Genomic DNA, 22,162 nt, shown 5'->3' on the forward strand with positions numbered 1-22,162 from the left:
GGGATGGGATAAATATCTTTTTCTTTTTATATTTCTGAATCTTTACATACTTCTGTATTGTTTGAATTGTTAAAATGAAGTTTATTACCTTTAAAAAAGTGAATAGAAAGTGAAATGAGGAAGTGTCTTAAAATGGAAACTATTTTTAGATTTCAAGAGAAGGGTCATATTAATCTACAGTAAAGAAGAGGTTGAAAATGCTGAAGCCAGAGTAACCCATGGAGAAGGCCCTGAGGGGATCTGTAACAGAGCAGAGACCCAGATGTACCAAGGCTGGTAGCTTCACTGTTCCACAAGGAAACGCAAAAAAAAAAACAAAACAAAAAAACCCCACAAAAAACCAAACAGTGCAGCTACAAAAATTTAGTTTTTCGGTGGTGCAAATACATTTATTTTAGGAAATCATGGTGGTAAGAGATGGGAGGGCTTTAGAAATGTATACTGTGATTTGTCAGGATTAAAAAAAAAAAAAAACTATGTCAGTTCCCAGACTGTTAGAAATGGTAATGGTCTATAAATTCCAAAGTCTGGAAAAAATGATCTACAGCACCAGTAGAAACCTAAGCCTTAACTGAAAGAAGAGATGGTTCTTTGTGATGGAGGAAAACAAGTGTGTGTGTGTGCATATTGACAGTTATAGATTGACTTTGTATATAGGGAAAGAAGTTGAGGAAGTTATTTACTATAAAGACTATGATAAGGTTTGCTGGGTTCAGGATTGAGGGGCTCAGTGGGAGTGATTGTAGGGTGAGACATGAAGGGAGTGGTAAAAAAAAAAGTAGAGGAGGTAAAAAAGTGAGAATGAGAGACTAACCTAAGAGGAACTAGAGTCTTAAATTTGGAATTACATCTGACTATATTTTGTTCAAATATGCTTTCATGAAATTGTCCTTGGTCCTTCTTGCATTCTCGTCCTTATTTGGCAACCCCTGCTCCCACCCAGCACTTTGTTTTTATTCCCTTTATTTTTCCTTAGTTTTTATACTGATCTGTACCCACAAAACTGTCTCTGACACACTGTTCATTTATCTATAACCACATCACAGCACCTTCCAGATAGTAGAGACCCAAATGATTGTTGCTGAAATAAATTTAATTCCACACAGAAGACAACTGGACAATAATCAGTATCATCTTGATTAAAATTCTTCATTTGTGAAAACAAGAATAAACCACTGGCCTAAAAAAATTTCTGTAAACTAACATGCATTTTTTCATTTCTTATAAAGACATTGTGTGTTTTGCCTATAAGAGTCTTAAACTGTACATCCTTTGAATTCATACACTTCTGCTATAAAAATAAACTATAAACTAAAAACTTCCACTGTAGTATCAACAGATATGGAAATTGAGGACCAGAAAAATTACACAATTTGTTCAAAACTGTAAAAGTCTTAAGTGACAGAGTCTATTTTAGAACCATGTTTCCCATGCAAACAAGTGTCTTTATGCCATGCTTAACCCTCTTGATATGCTATTTTGTACTCAATTCAGAAGAATTAAATTGATAATAGCAGTTTTCTCTGATAAAGTTCTGTCAAAATCAATACACTGATTATCTTTCATTTCTTTAAAAATGCTAATATAATTCTGTTGCCGCATGACAGGTTTGACATGTTAAATACTGGTCTAAGTGCAACACACCAATTGGATTTTCAGTTGAAAGTTGTTTTGCCATGCGCATCATTTGTGTTTTTTTATGGCTATAATAAAACCTAAAATTTTGACAGTGATGATTCGTATATCAATCTTTACTCCTACATCTTACAGTTCATCTTTTATTTAAAATCCAGTATCTCTTTATTATAAATAAAAAATACTGAAAAAAGAGAAAATAATAAGTCATCATGCAAACATTATTAAGAGAACAGTGCATGCACAGAAATACACTTGACCTTTTCCCAAGGGAGACAGCCTGTTACAAACCACCATCCTCTTTCCTATTTGCACATGAAAGTAAAAACCACTAGCACATTAGCTCTGAGTGTTTTTCTCTTAAACATGGTCCCATGATACCTAGGAGGCCAACTGTAAAAAAGTGACAATTTTATTATTTGTCAGTAAATGAATACATCAAAAGATTTGTGTTTAGTTTTGCTGAATTGGTATACTGTTATTCTTAATTTAAACATTATAGCTTTTTCTTTGGAGAATGTTATCATGTAAGCTTTGACTAATTTTTACAAAAGAACATTTTTCACAGAACAAATATGTAAAGAGATTTTTACATAAATTTTTACATAAAAGAAGAATGTTGTACTAGGAGTCTCTATCTGGAGTTACAGATAACCGGATGAGGTCGTGTGTGTGGACGCACGTGTGTGTGTATATACACACAACAATAACACGCAGATGGCTTATAACAGTGCTTATTCATCTGATTACATCACACCATTCTTTAAACAAAGTTTTCAGTGTTTGTCTTGGTCATCCTTTATCACATTCTTTATAACGTACTGTTATAAACTCCTCTATATCATTGTTCCCTCAAATATCCCAAACACAGGACAGCCCGTCTGAATTCCCTAAGTTCATATCCAAAACTATACATTGTAAGACTCAAAGACAAGGCTGTCAGTCATACATTCCTCCTGCAACTATTTACCAAGTCCTTACTGAGCACAGGCACGGTGCCAGGAGCTGCTGTTAGCAAAGTGTTAGGACACTGTCCCAGTGCTCACTGTGTGAGACAGGCAAACACACTGAGCTGACCAAACACACTGCACAAGAATGGGGTGCAGAGAAGTGAGGAGAAGGGGACGCCAGCAACAGCCTAGCCTGGCGAGTGCAGCAGAAGGGTACCCTAAAAGGGAGGGGTCTGGAAAAGCAGGAAGGAAAGTCATCCCAGGCATGACTCTGCAAGGCTGCTGTCCAGGAGTGCTGGCGTCAGACTCTTCAGGATCCCCTGGACTATAGTTCACCAGGCTCCTCTGTCCATGGGATTGTCCAGTCAAGAATACTGGAGTGGGTGCTATGCACTCCTCCGGGGATCTTCCCCACTCAGAGATCCAACCTGTTGTCCTTCCTTGGTCTCCTGCATTGGCAGGCGGCTTCTTTACCACTGCGCCACCTGGGAAGGCACCTGGGAAGCCCTCAGCGTGACTAGGGGAGTGCAAAGCCCATAGAAAGTAAGGAAGGAGGCAGACGACCCTAAAACGTGTGAGAGGTAAGACTGGATGTGATTGAGACTCGAGTGAGCCAAGTTGGAGGCCCAGGTACAGAGCTTCAGGGGGAAGTGCAAAGACCCTCGGATAGAAGAGAGGGGAAGGACACCCAGAGCAGGAAGAGTTGTCCTGAAGATAAACTATGAGGTTAAAGGGTCGGTGACCTTAAAAAGCAGTGTGAAAGGTATATCTGAGATAAAATAAGAGATTTGATGACCCTACGGAGAAAGAATGGATAATGGTACACAAGTTCCAATCGCAGTCTCCGACGTATTCTTGAATGAATCATCACATGTCTCTACCTAACTACTAAATTACCTTGGTGGTTAGGAGACATTACTTGCAGACAAAGATCTGGCTAGTCAAGGCTATGGTTTTTTCCAGTAGTCATGTCTGGATCTGAGAGTTGGGCTATAAAGAAAGCTGAGTGCCAAAGAACTGATGCTTTTGAACTGCGGTGTTGGAGAAGACTCTTGAGAATCCCATGGACTGCAAGGAGATCAAACCAGTCCATCCTAAAAGAAATCGGTCCTAAATATTCATTGGAAGGACTGATGCTGAAGCTGAAACTCCAATACTTTGGCTACCTGATGCGAAGAACTGACTCACTGGAAAAGACTCTGATGCTGGGAAAGTCTGAAGGCAGGAAGAGAAGGGGAAGACAGGATGAGATGGTTGGATGGCATCACCAACACGATGGACATGAGTTTGAACAAGCTCCGGGAGCTGGTGATGGAGAGGGAAGCCTGGTATGCTGCACTCTATGGGGTCGCAAAGAGTCGGACACAACTGAGCGACTGAAATGAACCACCAAGTGGATCAGGATCCCATTTAATTTTTTGTTGTGGTAATTTAGATACAGGGACAAGCCTAGGCTTGATGAGTCACGTAGGATACCTCTCCAAAGCGTTTTTAAAATGCCCACTGGGCGGGAAGAAAGAGCTGAGCTTCCAAGTTGGGGCCACTTCAGCCTCCTCACAGGATGTAGTTCAGGCGGGTAACGCTGCAGGACGAAAACTCAATCCACCGCCAAACAAAACACTGTTTTCAATATCAGATAGGATAGTAAAGGCCGCACAAAGTCCCTCATGTGCTGTTCCCCGAGAGCCTTCTTAACTGTCTTCCGCAGCTTGGGGCGTACAGCCGGCATCGCAGCGCTGACTCCAGCGCGCCGCGCAGGCGCAGAACCCGCGGCGTGGGAGGAGAGCCGAGCGTTAAGGACGTTTCCCAGAAGCCCGCGCCACCAGCCGGGGCCCTCCCTCCGGCTCGCAGGCCGCGTGACTTGACTCCGCCCGTCACGTTCTTCCGTCGCAAACGGTGGATTGCCGGCGCCCCCCGGAGGTCTGGCTGAGCGCTGCAGGCGTGCACGCAGGGCCAGTGCGAGCGAGTAGGGAAAGCGCGGAGGGTCCCGCCGCCGCCGCCGCCGGCGTCACCGTAGCGCGCCGACCTGTGGCGGCGCGGCTTAGCGGAGGGGAGTCGCGGGGAGGGGGACGCGCGGAGCCGAGCGGGAGGCGGCCGGACGGGGCGGGGGGAGGGGAGCAGCGGTGGCGCAAGCCGCGCGGAGCAGCGCAGCCCGGGTCCGCTCCCGGCTCCGCCGCCGCCACCTCCCGCGCCAGCCAGCAGAGCCGGCGCCTCAGCGGCCCCCGGAACACCTCAGAGCGGACGGAGTCCATGTTGGGGAACTTGGCGGCGGCGTGACGGGAACCTAGTGACCTGCAGTGGGGCTGCCGCCGCCGCCGGAGCCAGCGCCTCGACCTCGGCCTGAGGTAAACACGGGCCGACCCCGGGCGTGCACGGGCGCAGGCAGCTGTCGCCGCGCGGTGGGGTGGACGGGCCGGCGGAGTGGGGGAGGGTGGGCCCGGGGCGGTGGGAGGGCGGACAAAGTTTCGGAATCCCGCGCGGCCCAGGCGGCGTTCTGCGCTCGGAGGAAAGTTGGAGCCGCCTCTCGAGGCGGGGGCGGCTGAGGCGGGGAGGCCCCCGTTCCCCCCGCCACCCCCGCGAGGGCGGCCCCGTGTCGGCCGCCACCGCCTCGCTGTCGGTCCCCCGTCCCGTTTCCTCCTTGTGGCCTACCCGCCGCCTCCGCCGGCGGCGCCCGTCCCCGCCCGGCGTCCTGGGGGACTGAGTTGGGGCTCGGGTTCTCCGCGGCAGGGTCGCCACACGTCCAGCCCGGTCCCTGCGGGGACTGTGTCCTGCTGGGCTTCCGGGCGCTCCCCGACCCCGGCTCTCTCTAGACTTGGGAGACTTCGCTTTTGTCAATAGCGTCTAAGCCCGTTTGTGAAACCAAACTTTACTGCGCGGTGACCTCTCGGGGTGCGCGACTAGGGAAGCCGGCGCTTCAGAGCATCCGCGTTACCCCATGCCCTGAATTTCAAACTCTTCTCCCACCTCCGATTTTTAAACCAGTTTTCCCGTCTGACGAGAGGGCCGGTAGATCTCTACTTGGCTTCATCAGTCGCTCCTCCTTAGATACTAGGAATTTTGAACCATTAAAGACATTTCTTAGAGATGTATGGCCGTCTTGCTCTTTCCTCCCATTTTGAAAAATTGTTCTGAAAGTAAGCGCCTGATTTAAGAGTAGTTGAATAAAACATTCAGATACGAATATGGAATTTTAAAATATTCTCAAAGTATTTCTGAAGCCTGTTATACACACAGTGTCTACGAGTTGAGCATTTTTCATGCATTTTGCGTTACATTTTGATATCTTTATCATACTGCTAGTGAACTAAGATATTTAGGCAGAACTGACCAAAAAGTTTTTAATATAATGGTTTGGCTAGTAGATGCCAATTTTCCCGATTTGGGAAATTCATTGAATATTGGAAAAAGCATGTTTAATAGATGCGTTTTTTCATTATAAAACAAAAGTTGATTCGTGCATGACTAGTTATCTCAGCAGGATGTTGAGGTACATTCTTAAATAACTGGTGGGTTTTGTGTTTTATTGGTATTAAAAATTTGATATGTAATCAAGTCTTTTCCCACACTATTGCTTTCTCTTCCCTGTTTCTTTGGCAGTTGGCCTAATCATTTGACTTTTTTGGTGTTTGCTAAGAGTTGCAATAAAGTTTGTGGGACTTTTGTTTTTGTTTTAACGAACTGGCAGAAGAAATGAAATTGTCTTTCGATTTCTTTTGTTTTACTATTGTGAAAGGTAATCTGAATTTACTTTGTATTTTGTTTATGCAATATGAAGAATTTTGTAAAGATTAGCAATTCTTATTGTAACTGCATTTTTTTTCCGCTATAGTTTTTTCTTGTTTGGTGCTTGCAAGTATTTTAGTAATCAGTACATTTTACGTTGAGCTAGTGACCTTTCTGCTTGAGAATTTGAGTACCTCTTAAGATTTTTGGCAGGGTAGGATTTGGATCTCTGCTTACTCAAGTGTACTTATGCTGTAAAGACATTTTCACTACATTGAGGGGGAAGAAAGCTGGAAGAAAATCGAAAATTGTTCCTAAATATGCTACTTGAAACATAAGTTGTGGAAAAGTTTTTAAGGGGAATATTTTTGTATGCTTTTAGGTGGTAGCAACGGGATTCATGGGTTTAAGATTGAAACTTTTCAGGGGTCATTCAGCTTCCCTATAATCCTTTGGGCCCTAACCAGTACTTCAGGCAATTATCTTGAAAAGTTGTGCTGTTAATCAGAGATAGGATGAATCAGTGCTCTTACATGATGTTGATTCATCATCACTAGCATCTTTTAGTAATTAGAAAGTGTAGAATTATGTTACTCATCTACCTAATACTTTTTTTGTTTTTAGTTTCATCAGTGAGACATAGCTGTAACTAAGGAGAATGGCAGGTACAAAAATAATGAAGAGTCAGCCCTAGAATAATTTTCATTGTAAATTCCTTTTAGTAAGCTCTGCCATCATTTACCATTGTCTTTAGTGATGTGAATTGAATCTTGACTTACCTTCCCCAGTGAAATAATCTTAATTATATCCCCTGTCTCAAAGAATAAGTTACTAGCTTTACATCGAATCTTGCACCTGATGGTGATAGCTTTTAGTAGCACTGAGTAGAGCCTGGAGTTAAAATATCCTGTATCATTTTATTGCTGTTCCCAATGCTCCTCTTTTCATTGTTACGGTGTTCACTTTCCTTTTTTTTTTAAGTTGTGGCTTTGTAATTCCTAGTGTTTAAGCACAGAAAAGTTAATTATAAAATGTAAAAACAACACTGTCATCTCTCACTTACAAAATAATATTCTGAGATGTTTCACTCCGACCTTTGTTCACCTAGAGTCTTTAACACTGAGCAGCCAGAGTGATCCTGATAAAATACTTCAGATCCTGTCACTTCTCTTCTCAAATGTCTTCCATTCTCAGTCATAGTTAAATACATAGCTCTTACTATGGTCTGCCGGGGTCTGAGACTTTTTTGAGTCTCTTCCTCTCTGACTTCACTGTTTCTCTAGCCACATTTCTACTGTACTACTGAGATTTTCTTTGACTACTCTGTTAAAGCGTCAGACCCTCCTCCTACATTTCTTAGCCCTTTTTAAGCCAGGTTCTTTTCCATAACACTTAACTCTTTCCAAGATGCTGTATAATTTACTAACTTAAGTTGATTGTATTTTTCATTTTAAAGCAAGTTCTATAAGAATGAGGTTTGTCAGTTTGGGTCACTGTTTTGTCCCTGAACACTGAACAATGTCTGATATATAGTAGGTACCTAATGAATATTAACGTATTTTCAGCTAAAAACATGAAAACATTAAAAATAGTAATTGTGGTTTGAAACTTGAAACTGCAAGTTTCATTCTTTTGCATAAACTGCTAGGTTACTTATATCCATGCATTAAGATGTATTCAGTTTAAGGGACAATATGACAGAATGTGATCTTGAAAGTGATTGGTCATAATATAGAAGAAACTAAGAATGCTTGTCTAAGAGTGGAGTGGTATAACCTTTTTATTCTTTGAAACGTTGTCATTTAGAAGTCAGGTTAGTCTTGTACTACTTTTTTGGTAGTTGCAGAAGGCAGAACTAGGATTGTGGTGATGTGTATTGAAAGGAAGGAGAGACGGCAAGAATGGATATGGAGACATTAGTAAAGACTTTTGCAGTAGCAGTGCAGAGTAGGTGAGGATAGCTTGAATTAGGATGAGAAATGTGGAGATGGACAAACGTGTGATCATCAGGCCATGCTCAGTGGATTGAAGGTGAAGGAGAGAGAAATTTCAAAGATGACTCTTGAGTTAAATGGATGAGTTGATGGTGGTACCAAAAAAAAGACCAAGGTTCTTCTGATTCTGACTAGTGGGTTTGAGCTTTGGAGCTTTCACATGGATATTTCTGTAGGCAATTAGATACTTGGTTCTAAAGTTCAAAGGAGAGGTTTGGGCTAGAAGTAGAAAATTGGAGTCACTTATATAGGTAGTTGAAACTATAGATGAAATTGTTTAGGGAAAGGACTATAACTTGGAAAAAGAGCTGCTAAAATGGAGTCACAGTAGACTCTTAACATTTAAAAAAAAAAAGTTGTTTGTTAGAGGAATGTGAGCTCCCAAAGAATTTGTGAAGGACAGAGAAATAGGAGTTGAGGGTATTACAGAATCAAAGGAAGAGTGTATTTCAAGGGGAGAGTAGTCAGTAGGGTCAAGTGATGATGAGAGTTGAGTGAAGTGAGAACTAACAGATTTTTCTTTGGGAAATTCTTTGGCAGTCCAGTGGTTAGGACTCCTCACTGTCACTGCCCAGGGCCCAAGTTCGATCCATGGTCAGGAAACTAAAATCCCACAAGCTGCACAGCAAGGCCAAAAAAAAAGAAAAAAGATTTTTCTTTGCATTTAACAACATGGATCTCATTATCCTTTTAAACAAGCAGGATAGTAAGCTTATTTTCAAACTGATGCTCCTGAAATTGCTTAACTAGATCTAAAAATACTGAGATCAAAGATTAACAAATCATCCAGTCACATTATAGAAGAGACTTCAGTTCAGTTCAGTTGCTCAGTCGTGTCTGACTCTTTGTGACCCCATGAACTGCAGCAGGCCAGACTTTCCTGTCCATCACCAAATCCCAGAGCTTACTCAGACTCATGTCCATTGAGTTGGTGATGCCATCTAACCATCTCATCCTCTGCTGTCCCCTTCTCCTCCTGCCTTATATCTTTCCCAGCATCAGGGTCTTTTCAAATGAGTCAGTTCTTCTCATCAGGTGGCCAAAATATTGTAGATTCAGCTTCAACATCAGTCCTTCCAATGAATATTCAGGACTAATTTCTTTTAGGATAGACTGGTTGGATCTTCTTGCACTCTAAGGGACTCTTAAGAGTCTTCTCCAACACCACAGTTCGAAAGCATCAGTTCTTCAGCACTCAGCTTTCTTTATGGTTCAATTCTCAATCCATACATGACTACTGGAAAAACCACAGCTTTGATTAGACTGACCTTTCTTGGTAAAGTTATGTTTCTGCTTTTTCATATACTGTCTAGGTTGGTTCTAACTTTTCTTAAAAGGAGCAAGCATCTTTTAATTGCATGGCTGCAGTCCCCATCTGCAGTGATTTTGGAGCCCCAGAATATAAAGTCTGTCACTGTTTCCATTGTCTTCCCATCTATTTGCCATGAAGTGATGGGACCAGATGCCATGATCTTAGTTTTCTGAATGTTGAGCTTTAAGCCAGCTTTTCACTCTTCTCTTTCACTTTCATCAAGAGACTCTTTAGTTCTTCTTCACTTTCTGCCATAAGGGTGGTGTCATCTGCATATCTGAGGTTATTGATATTTCTCCCTGCAATCCTGATTCCAAACTGTGCTTCATCCAACCCAGAATTTCTCATGATGTACTCTGCATAAAAGTTAAATAAGCAGGGTGACAATATACAGCCTTGACATTTTCCTTTCCTGATTTGGAACCAGTCTGTTTTTCCATGTCCAGTTCTAACTCTTGCTTCTTGACCTGCGTACAGATTTCTCAGGAGGCAGATCAGGTAGTCTGGTATTACCATCTCTAAGAATTTTCCACAGTTTGTTGTGCCATACAGTCAAAGGCTTTGGCATAGTCAATAAAAGAAGGAGATGTTTTTTTGGAACTCTTTTGCTTTTTGTATGATCTTTCAGATGTTGGCAATTTAATCTCTGGTTCCTCTGCCCTTTCTAAATCCAGCTTGAACATCTGGAAGTTCTTGGTTCATGTACTGTTGAAACCTAGCTTGGAGAATTTTGAGCATTACTTTGCTAGCATGTGAGATAAGTGCAATTGCTTGGTAGTTTGACCATTCTTTGGCATTGCCTTTCTTTGGAATTAGAGTGAAAACTGTCCTTTTCCAGTCTTGGGGCCACTGTTGAGTTTTCCAAATTTGCTGGCATATTGAGTGCAGTACTTTCACCACATGATCTTTTAGGATTTGAAATAGCTCAGCTGAAATTCCATCACCTCCACTAGCTTTGTTCGTAGTGATACTTCCTAAGGCTCACTTGGCTTTGCACTCCAGGATGTCTGGTTCTAGGTGGAGTGATCACAACATTGTGGTTATCTGAGTCATGAAGATCTTTTTTGTATAGTTCTGTGGATTCTTGCCACCTCTTTTAATATCTTCTGCTTCTATTGGGTCCATACCATTTCTTTCCTTTATTGTGCCCATCTTTGCGTGAAATGTTCCCTTGGTATCTCTAATTTTCTTGAAGAGATCTCTAGTCATTCCCATTCTATTGTTTTCCTCTTTTTCTTTGCATTGATCACTGAGGAAGGCTTTCATATTTCTCCTTGCTGTTTTTTGAACTCTGCATTCAAATGAGTATGTCTTTTCTTTTCTCCTTTGCCTTTAGCTTCTCTTCTCTTCACAGCTATTTGTAAGGCCTCCTCAGACAACCATTTTGCCTTTTTTCATTTTTCTTCTTGGGGTGGTCTTGATCACTGCCTCCTGTCCAGTGTCACGAACCTCCGCCCATAGTTCTGTGTATCAGACCTAATCCCTTGAATCTATTTGTCACTTCCATTGTATAGTTGTAAGGGATTTTATTTATGTCATACCTGAATGGTCTAGCGGTTTTCCCTGCTTTCTTCAATTTAAGTCTGAATTTGGCAATAAGGAATTCATGATGTGAGCCACAGTCAGCTCCTGGTCTTGTTTTTGCTGAATGTATAGAGCTTCTCCATCTTTGGCTGCAAAGAATATAATCAATTTGATTTCTGTATTGACCATCTGGTGATGTCCATGTGTGGAGTCGTCTCGTGTTGCTGTTAGAGGCTCTTTGTTATGACCAATGCATTCTCTTGGCAAAACTCTGCTAGACTTTGCCCTGCTTCATTCTGTACTCCAAGGCCAAATTTTCCTGTTACTCCGCAAGTATTTCCTGACTTCCTACTTTTGCATTCCAGTCCAGTATAATAAAAAGAAAGTCTTTTTTGGGTGTTAGTTCTAGAAGGTCTTGTAGGTCTTCATAGAACTGTTCAACTTCAGCTTCTTCAGCATTACTAGTTGGAGCATAGACTTGGATTACAGTGATATTCAATGGTTTGCCTTGGAAATGAACAGAAGTCCTTCTGTTGCTTTTGATATTGCATCCAAGTAGTAGACTATGATGTCTACTTCATTTATTTTAAGGGATTCTTGCCCGCAGTTATTGTTTATCATATTTACTGTGTGCCAACGAAACGTTGGGTGAAGAAGCACAAGCTGGAATCAAGATTGCTGGGAGAAATATCAATAACCTCAGATGTGCAGATGACACCACCCTTATGGCAGAAAATGAAGAGGAACTAAAAAGCCTGTTGATGAAAGTGAAAGAGGAGAGTGAAAAAGTTGACTTAAAGCTCAACATTCAGAAAACTAAGATCATGGTATCCGGTCCCGTCACTTCATGGGAAATAGATGGGGAGACAGTGGAAACAGTGTCAGACTTTATTTTTTGGGGCTGCAAAATCACTGCAGATGGTGATTCCAGCCATGAAATTAAAGGACGCTTACTCCTTGGAAGGAATGTTATGACCAACCTAGATAGCATATTATAAAGCAGAGATACTACTTTGCCAACAAAGGTCTGTCTAGTCAAGGCTGTGGTTTTTCCAGTGGTCGTGTATGGATGTGAGAGTTGGACTAAAAACAAAACTGAGTGCTGAAGAATTGATGCTTTCGAACTGTGGTGTTGGAGAAGACTCTTGAGAGTCCCTTGGACTGCAAGGAGATACATCCAGTCCATCCTAAAGGAGACCAGTCCTGGGTGTTCATTGGAAGGACCGATGCTGAGGCTGAAACTCCAATACTTTGGCCACCTCGTGGGAAGAGTTGACTCATTGGAAAAGACCCTGATGCTGGGAGGGATTGGGGACAGGAGGAGAAGGGGACGACCGAGAATGAGATGGCTGGATGTCATCACCAACTTGATGCACATGAGTTTGGGTGAACTCTGGGAGTTGGTGATGGACAGGGAGGCCTGGCGTGCTGCGATTCATGGGGTTGCAAAGTGTCAGACACGACTGAGCAACTGAACTGAACTACTGTGTTCTAGACGTTTTGCATTAATTTTCATTTGATGTTTTCAGCAGCCTTGCAGTACTGGGTGCATTTTTCTGTTTTACAGAAAGGAGTCTGAGGTTCTGGAGAAGTCAAATGACTTGTTAAGTGTCAGAGCAGTTGCTGAGAATCTATGCCCACATCTGTCTGACTCTTTGGCCTTTAGTTAGTTATTGTATCAGTTGACTTCCAAACTCTGCAGCAGTGTTGTCTAGCAGTAGACCTTTCTGTGATGATGAAAGTGTTCTGTATCTCTGCTCCCCTATGCAGTAGCTGATAGTAACTGAAGTAGTAGTGACTGTGGAACATTTGAAATGTGGCGAGTGTAATTGGGAAACAGAACAGTGATACTGTATTGGACAGTGCAGATATAGATTAAAAGAATCCCGTAAATAATAGAGTCATTTCCTATATAATAATAAGAAATGGAAACACATATTCTTTATTTAAAAGGAGTACTGTTTTGCTTATATTCTAGAACTGAAGGGAATATTATGGGTAATCTTTTTTTTTTTAAGTCTCAAACTTTCACAAAAGTTCCTAGTTAGTGCAAAAACTGAGTAAGTTGTAGATTGCAGTCTCATCACTGCAATCAAGGACAGGGACTTTCTATTACAGAAAGAATATTAAGTTTAGGAAATTAATATTGGTATATTACTACCATATACTCTAACATCATCCAAGTTTTGCCAGTTTTCATAGTGACTTCCTCTGTAACAAAATGATCCGGTTCAGAATACTCTGTTGCATTTATTTAATTATAATGTCTTTTTACATTGCTTCAGCCTAGAACAATTTCTCAGTCTTTAATTGTTTTTCATGGCCCTGACACTTAAAAAGATTACAGGTTAGTTTTGTTGTAAAATGTCCCTTGATTTGGATTTATCTGATGTCTCCTTGTGGTTGGATTCAGACTGCATTTTTGAAAGGAGTACCACAGTGATGATACTGTGTTCATGTTACATCCTGTAAAATGGCATAGTTATATTTGTCCCCTTACTGATGATGTGCATTTTGATCACTTAATTAAGGTGAAGTCTCCCAAGCCTCTTTACTGAAAAGTTTCCCTCCCTTTTAGTAATTAATAAGTACTTTGTGGGAAAGTATTTTGAGACTATGTTAAGCTCGATCCTTATCAAACTTGCTATTTCTAGATTCTCTAATTGTCCCAGCTTTGGCTAGTGAAAGCCAATTCAAGCTAGTTTCTGTGTTCTTCTGACTTGCTTTGAGCACTCCTTACTTTTTTGACACAAGAAAATGTTCCAGGCTCACTTTGAACTTTTCTTGCCACAGCCCTGGAATCAACCATTTCTCCCAAGGTGTGGTTTCTTTTAGTGGAGAAAGGTATTCAGAAACCAAGATTTTGTTGCTGTATTTATGTCTCCATCTATATATATAAAACCGTGAGTTGGTGCCAGTTTTTCCAATAAACAGTGTTTTTTTTTTTCCAGTTTTCTCCTTCTCAAAGTTTATAACTCCCTTTTCTTAAAAGTAACTACTTAAACCTCCCGTTATCCTTAGTTGTTTACTTATAGGATCAATTCCAGCTACGTAACCAGTTTCCCACTGCCATTTCTGCTCCCTCCCCTGTCTTGTATAACATTTTCACTCTACTTGAGCTCTGACACCTTGTGCCAGGATGCATTCCTCATTCCTGGCTTTCCTCATACCTCATGCAGAGCATTTTGCCATTCTGCTTGAGTTTTAGTACCTCACTCTGGGCTGTCTCACCATCCCTTGTGTGGATACTTTGCCCACAAACTTGGGTTCTAACACATCCAGGTGGAATTGCAGCATACCGACATGTTCTTTTAAAGATTATACTCAATTGTTTTTGTACCAACAATTTTAGTGAAAATTAGGGAAATTTGTTCTCAAGTTTTAATATAAACCCACTTGAGATTCTCATATCTCTTAGTGATAAGACTAATCTTTCTCCTTATTTCTTTCTTTACCCTAGAGTTCTCAGATGTATTTAAAAAATTATTTATTAATTTCTGGCTGTGCTGGGTCTTTGCTGTTGTGTAGACTTTTTAGTTGCAGCGAGCTGGGACTACCCTTTAGTTGTATTGTGTGGGCTTTCCATTGTGGCGGCTTCTCTTGTGGAGCACAGGCTCTAGGCGCTTAGGCTTGAGTAGTTGAGGTTCATGGGCTTTGTAGTTGTAGTGCACAGGCTTAGTTTTTCTGTGGCACCTGGAATCTTCCCAGATCAGCAATCCAACCTGTGTCTGCTGTACTGACAGATTCTTTACCACTGAGCCACCAGGGAAACTCCTCAGATGTACTTTTAAGGGAGTTTTCTTTTCTTTCTTTTTTTTACTGTAATCTTAATGGTAAGGTTAAAAATCAGTTTTCTGTTTATATAGGTTTTGGAGTCAATCATACCTGGCTCTTAATACTGATTGTCCCATATACTGATTGTCACCTATCATAGGTGACTTTATCAGTGGTGGCGCTAGTTGTAAAGAATCTGCCTGTCAGTGCAGGAGACGCAAGAGACACCAGTTGGATCCCTGGGTCAGGAAGATTCCCTGGAGTAGGAAATGGCACCCCACTCCAGTATCTTGCCTGGAAGATTCCATGGGCAGTTCATGGGGCCACAGAGAGTCGGACACAACTGACCTCATGAGCACACACACAGTTTCCTCACCTATTTTAAGTAACGTTTACCTGAGTCCAGTGCTAATAGCAGCTGACTTCATCTCTTTTTCATAACTTTATGTTAACTCTGTTTAGTGAATGATTTTAAAGCCTTTTAAGCAGTGTTGTAATATTGAATCTTGGTGGTGTTTTAATTTTTTGAATGTACTGTGGCTTGGTGTTTTGAGGGTTAAATGTGCAGAAGTGTACCAGAGTATTCAGTTCATTTCCTGATATAAAGTAATCATTCTCTCTTCTTCTAATTTTGTGCTCCAGGTTTGTTGATATATATGTGTCTCTTAGGTCTGGGGATGAACATAGCCTTTGCTTTAAATAATTATATACTTTTTAAAGGACTTGAGAGGAGAAAAAATAATCTCATATATTCCTAAATATTTGTTATTTTCTTGTTGTTGTTCTTTGTTAATGAAATTTCAATTTTGTTTCTTGTGTCATATCTCTTCAGCCCGAAGCACTTCTTTTAAGTAGCCATTTTGGTGTTAAATTCTCTTTGTTTCTCTTAACTGAAATGTCTTTTCCATTTTTATTTCTTTGATCTTTCATTTGAATTAATCCTATTAGATGCACACTGAAATTTGTGAATTTTTAAATGTGTGCCTTTCACCAAGTTAAAGAGGTTTTTTGAACATTATTTATTCAAATATATTTTTCTATACCAATCTTTTTCCTTTTTCTGGGCATGAATAGAACTTTGGATATTGTCCATAGGAGCCTTAGAATCTTCATTTTCTTTCAGTCTTTTATTTCTCTGTTCTTCATATCAGATCATTTCTATTACTGTATCTTCACATTTACTGACTCATTCCTTTGTATTTCCATCTTGTTTTTAAGATCTTATTTTAGACATTCTGTTTTTCAGTTCTAAAATTTTCATTTGTTTCTTTTTTTAAAAAATATAGTTACTGTTTATTTGCTGAGAACTTCTGTCTTCCTGTTCATTTCAGCAGTGTTACTTTTTTCTCCATGGAGCATAATATATATATATATATATATGTATATATATATTTAAGATCATGCCTGACAAATGCGCTGAGTAAATGTTAACTAAGGTTGTTTTTCAGTTCAGTTACTCAGTCGTATCGGACTTTGCAACCCCATGGACTGCAGCATGCCAGGTTTCCATGTCCATCACCAACTCCTAGAGCTTGCTCAAACTCACGCCCATCAAGCCAGTGATGCCGTCCAACCATCTCATCCTCTGTTGTCCCTCTTTCCTCCTGCCTTCAATCTTTCCCAGCATCAGGATATTTCCAATGAGTTGGTTCTTTGCATCTGGTAGCCAAACTATTGGAGCGTTAGCTTCCCCATCAGTCCTTCCAGTTAATATTCAGGACTGATTTTCTTTAGGATTGACTGGTTTGATCTCCTTGCAATCCACGGGACTCTCAAGTTCCATGTCTGGTTCTTCTCCAACACCACAGTTCAAAAGCATCAGTTCTTCAGTGCTCAGCTTTCTTTATGGTCCAACTCTCACATCCGTACATGACTACTGGAAAAATCATAGTTTTGACTAGACAGACCCTTGTCGGTAAAGTAATGACTCTGATTTTTAATACACTGTCTAGGTTGGTCATAGCTTTGCTTTGAAGAAGCAAACGTCTTTTAATTTCATGGCTGCAGTCACCATCTGAAATGATTTTGAAGTGATTTTGGAGCCCAAGAAAATAAAGTCTCTCACTGTTTCCATTGTTTCCCCATCTATTTACTGTGAAGTGATAGGACCTGATGTCATGATCTTAGTCTTTTGAATGTTGAGTTTTAAGTCAGCTTTTTCATGCTCTTTTTTCACTTTCATCAAGAGACTCTTTTAGTTCTCCGCTTTTTGCCATAAGGGTGGTGTCATCTACATATCTGAGGTTATTGATATTTCTCCCTGCAATCTTGATTCTAGCTTGTAATTAATCCCACCTGGCATTTCTCATGATGTACTCTGCATATAAGTTAAACAAGGTGACAAGATGCAGCCTTGATGTACTCCTTTCCTGATTTGGAACCAGTCCGTTGTTCCATGTCTGGTTCTAACTGTTGCTTCTTGATCTGCATAGAGATTTCTCAGCAGTCAGGTAACGTCTGGTTATTCCCATCTCTCAAGAATTTTCCACAGTTTGTTGTGATCTACACAGTCAGAGGCTCTGGCATAGTCAATAAAGCAGATTTACATGTTTTCCTGGAATTCTCTTTTCTTTTTGTATGATCCAGCGGATGTTGGCAATTTGATCTCTGGTTCCTCTGCCTTTTCTAAATCCAGCTTGAACATCTGGAAGTTCTTGGTTCATGTACTGTTGAAACCTAGCTTGGAGAATTTTGAGCATTACTTTGCTAGTGTGTGAGATGAGTGCAGTTGTGTGGTAGTTTGAACATTCTTTGGCATTGCCTTTCTTTTGGATTGAAATGAAAACTGACCTTTCCAGTCCTGTGGCCACTTCTGAATTTTCCTAATTTGCTGGCATTTTGAGTGCGGCACTTTCACAGCATCATCTTTTAGGATTTGAAATAGCTCAACTGGAATTCCATCACCTGCACTAGCTTTGTTTGTAGTGATGCTTTCTAAGGCTCACTTGACTTCGAACTCCAGGATGTCTGGCTCTAGGTGAGTAATCACACCATTGTGATTATCTGGACCCTGAAGATCTGTTTTGTATAGTTCCCTGTGTATTCTTGCCATCTCTTCTTAATATCTTCTTCTGTTAGGTCCATACCATTTCTTTCCTTTATTGTGCCCATCTTTGCATGAAATGTTCCCTTGGTGTCTCTGATTTTCTTGAAGAGTTCTCTATTCTTTCCCATTCTGTTGTTTTCCTCAATTTCTTTTCATTGATCACTTAAGAAGGCTTTCTTATTTCTCTCTGCTGTTCTTTGGAACTCTGCATTTAGATGGGTATATCTTTCCTTTTCTCACTTGCCTTTCACTTCTCTTTTTTTCTCAGCTATTTTTAAGGCCTCAGACAACCATTTTGCCTTTTTGTGTTTCTATTTCTTGGGGATGATTTTGATCACCGCCTCCTGTACAGTGTTATAAACCTCTGTCCTTAGTCCTTCAGGCACTCTGTCTATCAGATCTAATCCCTTGAATCTATTTGTCACTTCCACTGTATAATCATAAGGGATTTGATTTAGGTCATACCTGAATGGTCTAGTGGTTTTCCCTACTTTCTTCAATTTAAGTCTGAACTTTGCAATCAGTAGTTCATGCTCTGAACCACTGTCAGCTCCTGGTCTTGTTTTTGCTGACTGTATTGAACTTCTCCATCTTAGGCTGTAAAGAATATAATTAATCTGATTTCTGTATTAACCATCTGGTGTTGTCCATGTGTAGAGTCGTCTCTTGTGTTGTTGGAAGGGGCTGTTTGCTCTGACCATTGCGTTCTCTTGGCAAAACTCTGTTAACCTTTCACTGCTTCATTTTGTACTCCCAGGCCAAACTTTACTGTTACTCCAGGTATCTCTTGACTTCCTACTTTTGTGTTCCAGTCCCCTATGATGAAAAGGACATCTTTTTTGGGTGTTAGTTCTAGAAGGTCTTATAGGTTTTCTTAGAACTGTTGAACTTCAGCTTTTTTGGCATTAGTGGTTGGGGCGTAGAGTTGGATTACTGTGATACTGAATGGTTTGCCTTGGAAACAAACAGAAATCCTTCTGTCGTTTTTGAGATTGCATCCAAGTACTGCATTTTGAACTCTTGTTGACTGTGAGGGCTAGTTCATTTCTTGTTAGGGATTCTTGCCCACAGTAGTAGATAAAATGGTCATCTGAATTAAATTCGCCCATTCTGGTCCATTTTAACTCCGTGATTCCTAAAATGTTGATGTTCACTCTTGCCATCTCCTGTTTGACCACTTCCAATTTACCTTGATTCATGGACCTAACATTCCAAGTTCCTGGGCAGTATTGTTCTTTACAGCATCCGACTTTACTTCCATCAGCAGTCACATTCACAACGGGGCATCGTTTTCGCTTTGGCTCAGCCTCTGTTCTTTCTTTAACTATTTCTCCACTCTTCTCCAGAAGCATATTGGGCACCTACTGACTTGGGGAGTTCATCTTTCAGTGTCCTATCTTTCTGCCTTTTCATACTGTTCATGGAGTTCTCAAGGCAAGGATACTGAAGTGGTTTGCCATTCTCTTTTCCAGTGGGCCACGTTTTGTCAGAACTTTCCACCATAACCCATCCGTCTTGGGTGGCCCTACACAGCATGGCTCGTAGTTTCATCGAATTAGACAAGGCTGTGATTTCATTGAGTTAGAGAGGATTGTTATACATATTTATAATTCATTCATTCGGAGGTGTTTATTGGGTACTTACTTTAAGGTGGTGCATGGTGCTGGATCCTGGGTATCTCACAAATAACGCACATAACAGCTTCATAATTTTGTAGTCATTTGAGTCATTAAATGTGTTACTGCTTCTCATTGCCTGAATATTTTTAATATCTAGTGACTTGGATTGATACTTGTTTTATTTTCTGGCAAAGGGCTAGTGAGTTCCAATCCTACTGGTTAACCACTGACTTTGTGATCTCAGACAAGTTACTTATTTTCACTGTATGTCTTCTTCACAAACTACTGAAAGAGTTAAATAACTTATGACATATCAGAAAGTTATGGCTAAAAGCAGTGTGAAAAGCATAGTCACGTCTCCTTCTTGGGCATTTGAAACATTTGTAATAAGATTACATTCCAGAGAGAATCCCAGGATCTGCCTGCCTGATGCATGGAGGAGTGTGTGGTGGTTTTTTTTTTAAAGTAAGTTTTCATAGTATGTAGTAATGTATTTCTGAGTTAGAATAGTACTGTATCATAGGAGTAGTATTGTGAAATGCTGCTTTAAATTACGTGTGAAAAATTGATCTGAGAGCACATTGATCATGCCCTTAATGTAACAGAATAAAATTTTGTTTATCTCTGAGATAGCTACTTAGGTTGAATTTAAGAAAGTCAGATAATAGGCATAGCTAGAATAAAGAGAGAGTGGATGTCCTTTGTACTACACAAAGCAGTTCTCCCCACCCCCTCCCATCCATATTAGTTTTACTATAGCAACATACCGACTTGGAAGGGATTAGTACAAAGAAAGTGACATTCCTTGAGGAACTGGTCAAGGAATGACATGTAGTGTCTGTGCAAAAACAGACTAATTTATGGAGTTGAAATTCTGTAATGTAAGTTTTTAAAGTGTTGTTAGAACAGAGCAGTATTTCAGAAGCAATGCTTTGAATTTTGTCCTCCTCCCTCCTTCCCCTACTGCTATAGATGAAATCCATTTCCATTCCTCTCTTAACAGGCATTTGTGTATGGTATTTTATTGTCAGTTTTTTCTTTCCTTTAATTCTTAAGATTTGTTTATTTGTAAATGTTTCCTGTGCTTTACATAATTTTCCCATCATTTTTGAGAAATAGACTGGGGTTATCATTTTAATTCAGGAGTCTCTCTAAGGTAGATTAAAGGTTAAATTAAAGAAATAGTTTACTTACTTGGGGTTAGAAGAAAAGTATAAAAAGATAGTAGTTTTTTCTCTGCTTCCATGCTCCCTCTCAGGATTCCCTTTCCTCTTGGCCATTCCGCTTACCAGATATAAGGGTACATTGCTACTGATCCCAAGAGCTCCTGTAGTCCTCCTGAGAGGCCTGTTGTGAGTTGTCTCTAAAACCTTATTATTCTTTTTGTCTCTAATAGGCATAAGGTTTAATCTTCTAAATGTAAACTCTACTTTTCGAGACTCATGCCTTCAGTGGACCAGTAATAAATGTTGAGGAATGGCTAATGGAAAGAGACAAAAAATCTTAAGAGCTTTCGGTTTGCATTTATCATTTAAATTAGTGCTTTAATAAATAGATTTGAGAAAATAGAGGTGAGAATCTCAAGGACAAATGAAGATTACATAATTACTTCCTCCTGTGCCTTCCTTCATATCTTAGGCAAGGCTGGGATTTATTAGAGAAGAATTGCATAAGTATGTATTAAGGTTGTTGGAGGACGTATAACATGCTGCTGTTCTAGAACTGTTTCTCCTTTGGAGATACAGTGGAAACCTGTCATACATTACAGTATCTTTATCAGACTCTTTGTGGTTCAACTATCCAGGTATGTAGAAGGCTCTCTTTTTTTTTTATAAGATAAAGTACTGCATTGTAGGAATATTCTTCTCATAGAGTGAACAACGATCAGGTAAGAGTAGCCCAGCTGAGAGCCAGCTGTAGTGCTTGTCTTCCTGCGTACAGTGAAAAGCTAGCTCTATACAGTCACTGAGGCCTTAGAACGAATCTCTTTTCACAGTTCTGTCTTAGGGTTTAGAGGGGTTGCAAAATTGCATCTGTTGCTTTTAATCTCTGTCTTCCAACGCAATAGATATGTGCTGTCTGTGAAACCTTTCAGTGCTATAGAAATGCAAGAACCCTGCCTCCTCTCAAACCCAAATGTGGCTATGTAGTTTCGGTGATCTCTGTGTTGGTGATAAAAACTGAGAGAATGAGTGAAGTTTTCAATGAAAAAATTGCCTGTGTTGAAAAAAATTGATTGATATTCTAGCCCATAATTGCTCTCTCATGTTAGTCTTTACATTTGAAAACATTTTGACGTTTATTAACATATAGTAAAAGGGACCTTTTTGTGGTCCTGTGAATGTAGTTCTGTGAATTTTAATGCATGTATAGGTTTTTTATTACTACCACCAGTCTCAAGATTCAGAATGGTTCCATCAACCCCAGAAAACTCCCTTGTGCTGTGTTTGTAGTCTAACCTTCTCCTAACTCAGGCAGCCACTGATAATGGTTCTTCAGTACTACATTTTGCTGTTTTGATAATGTCATATAAATGCAGTTGTGTAGTATGTAACCTTTTGAGGCTGGCTTCTTTATAATTACTC

The 22,162-nt window shown here is 40.4% G+C and overlaps 1 protein-coding gene across 3 annotated transcripts in view; it reads left to right on the top strand.

Annotated features, from left to right (window-relative positions):
• The first annotated feature begins 4,791 nt into the window (after positions 1 to 4,791).
• The window catches only part of SCAF11 (SR-related CTD associated factor 11), a 90,594-nt gene continuing 73,223 nt past the window's right edge, over positions 4,792 to 22,162 (top strand). For 2 of the 3 annotated variants that reach the window (XM_055394040.2, XM_055394042.2), the window contains exon 1: positions 4,792 to 4,930. The gene's annotated coding sequence lies outside the window, so the exon portion shown is untranslated. The remainder of the gene's footprint in view (positions 4,931 to 22,162) is intronic. The other variant, XM_055394041.2, reaches the window with a different exon arrangement.

This window comes from Moschus berezovskii, chromosome 6 (genome assembly GCF_049115385.1).
Source record: "Moschus berezovskii isolate FMDL1 chromosome 6, NW_MosBer_1.0, whole genome shotgun sequence".
NCBI lineage: Eukaryota > Metazoa > Chordata > Mammalia > Artiodactyla > Moschidae > Moschus > Moschus berezovskii.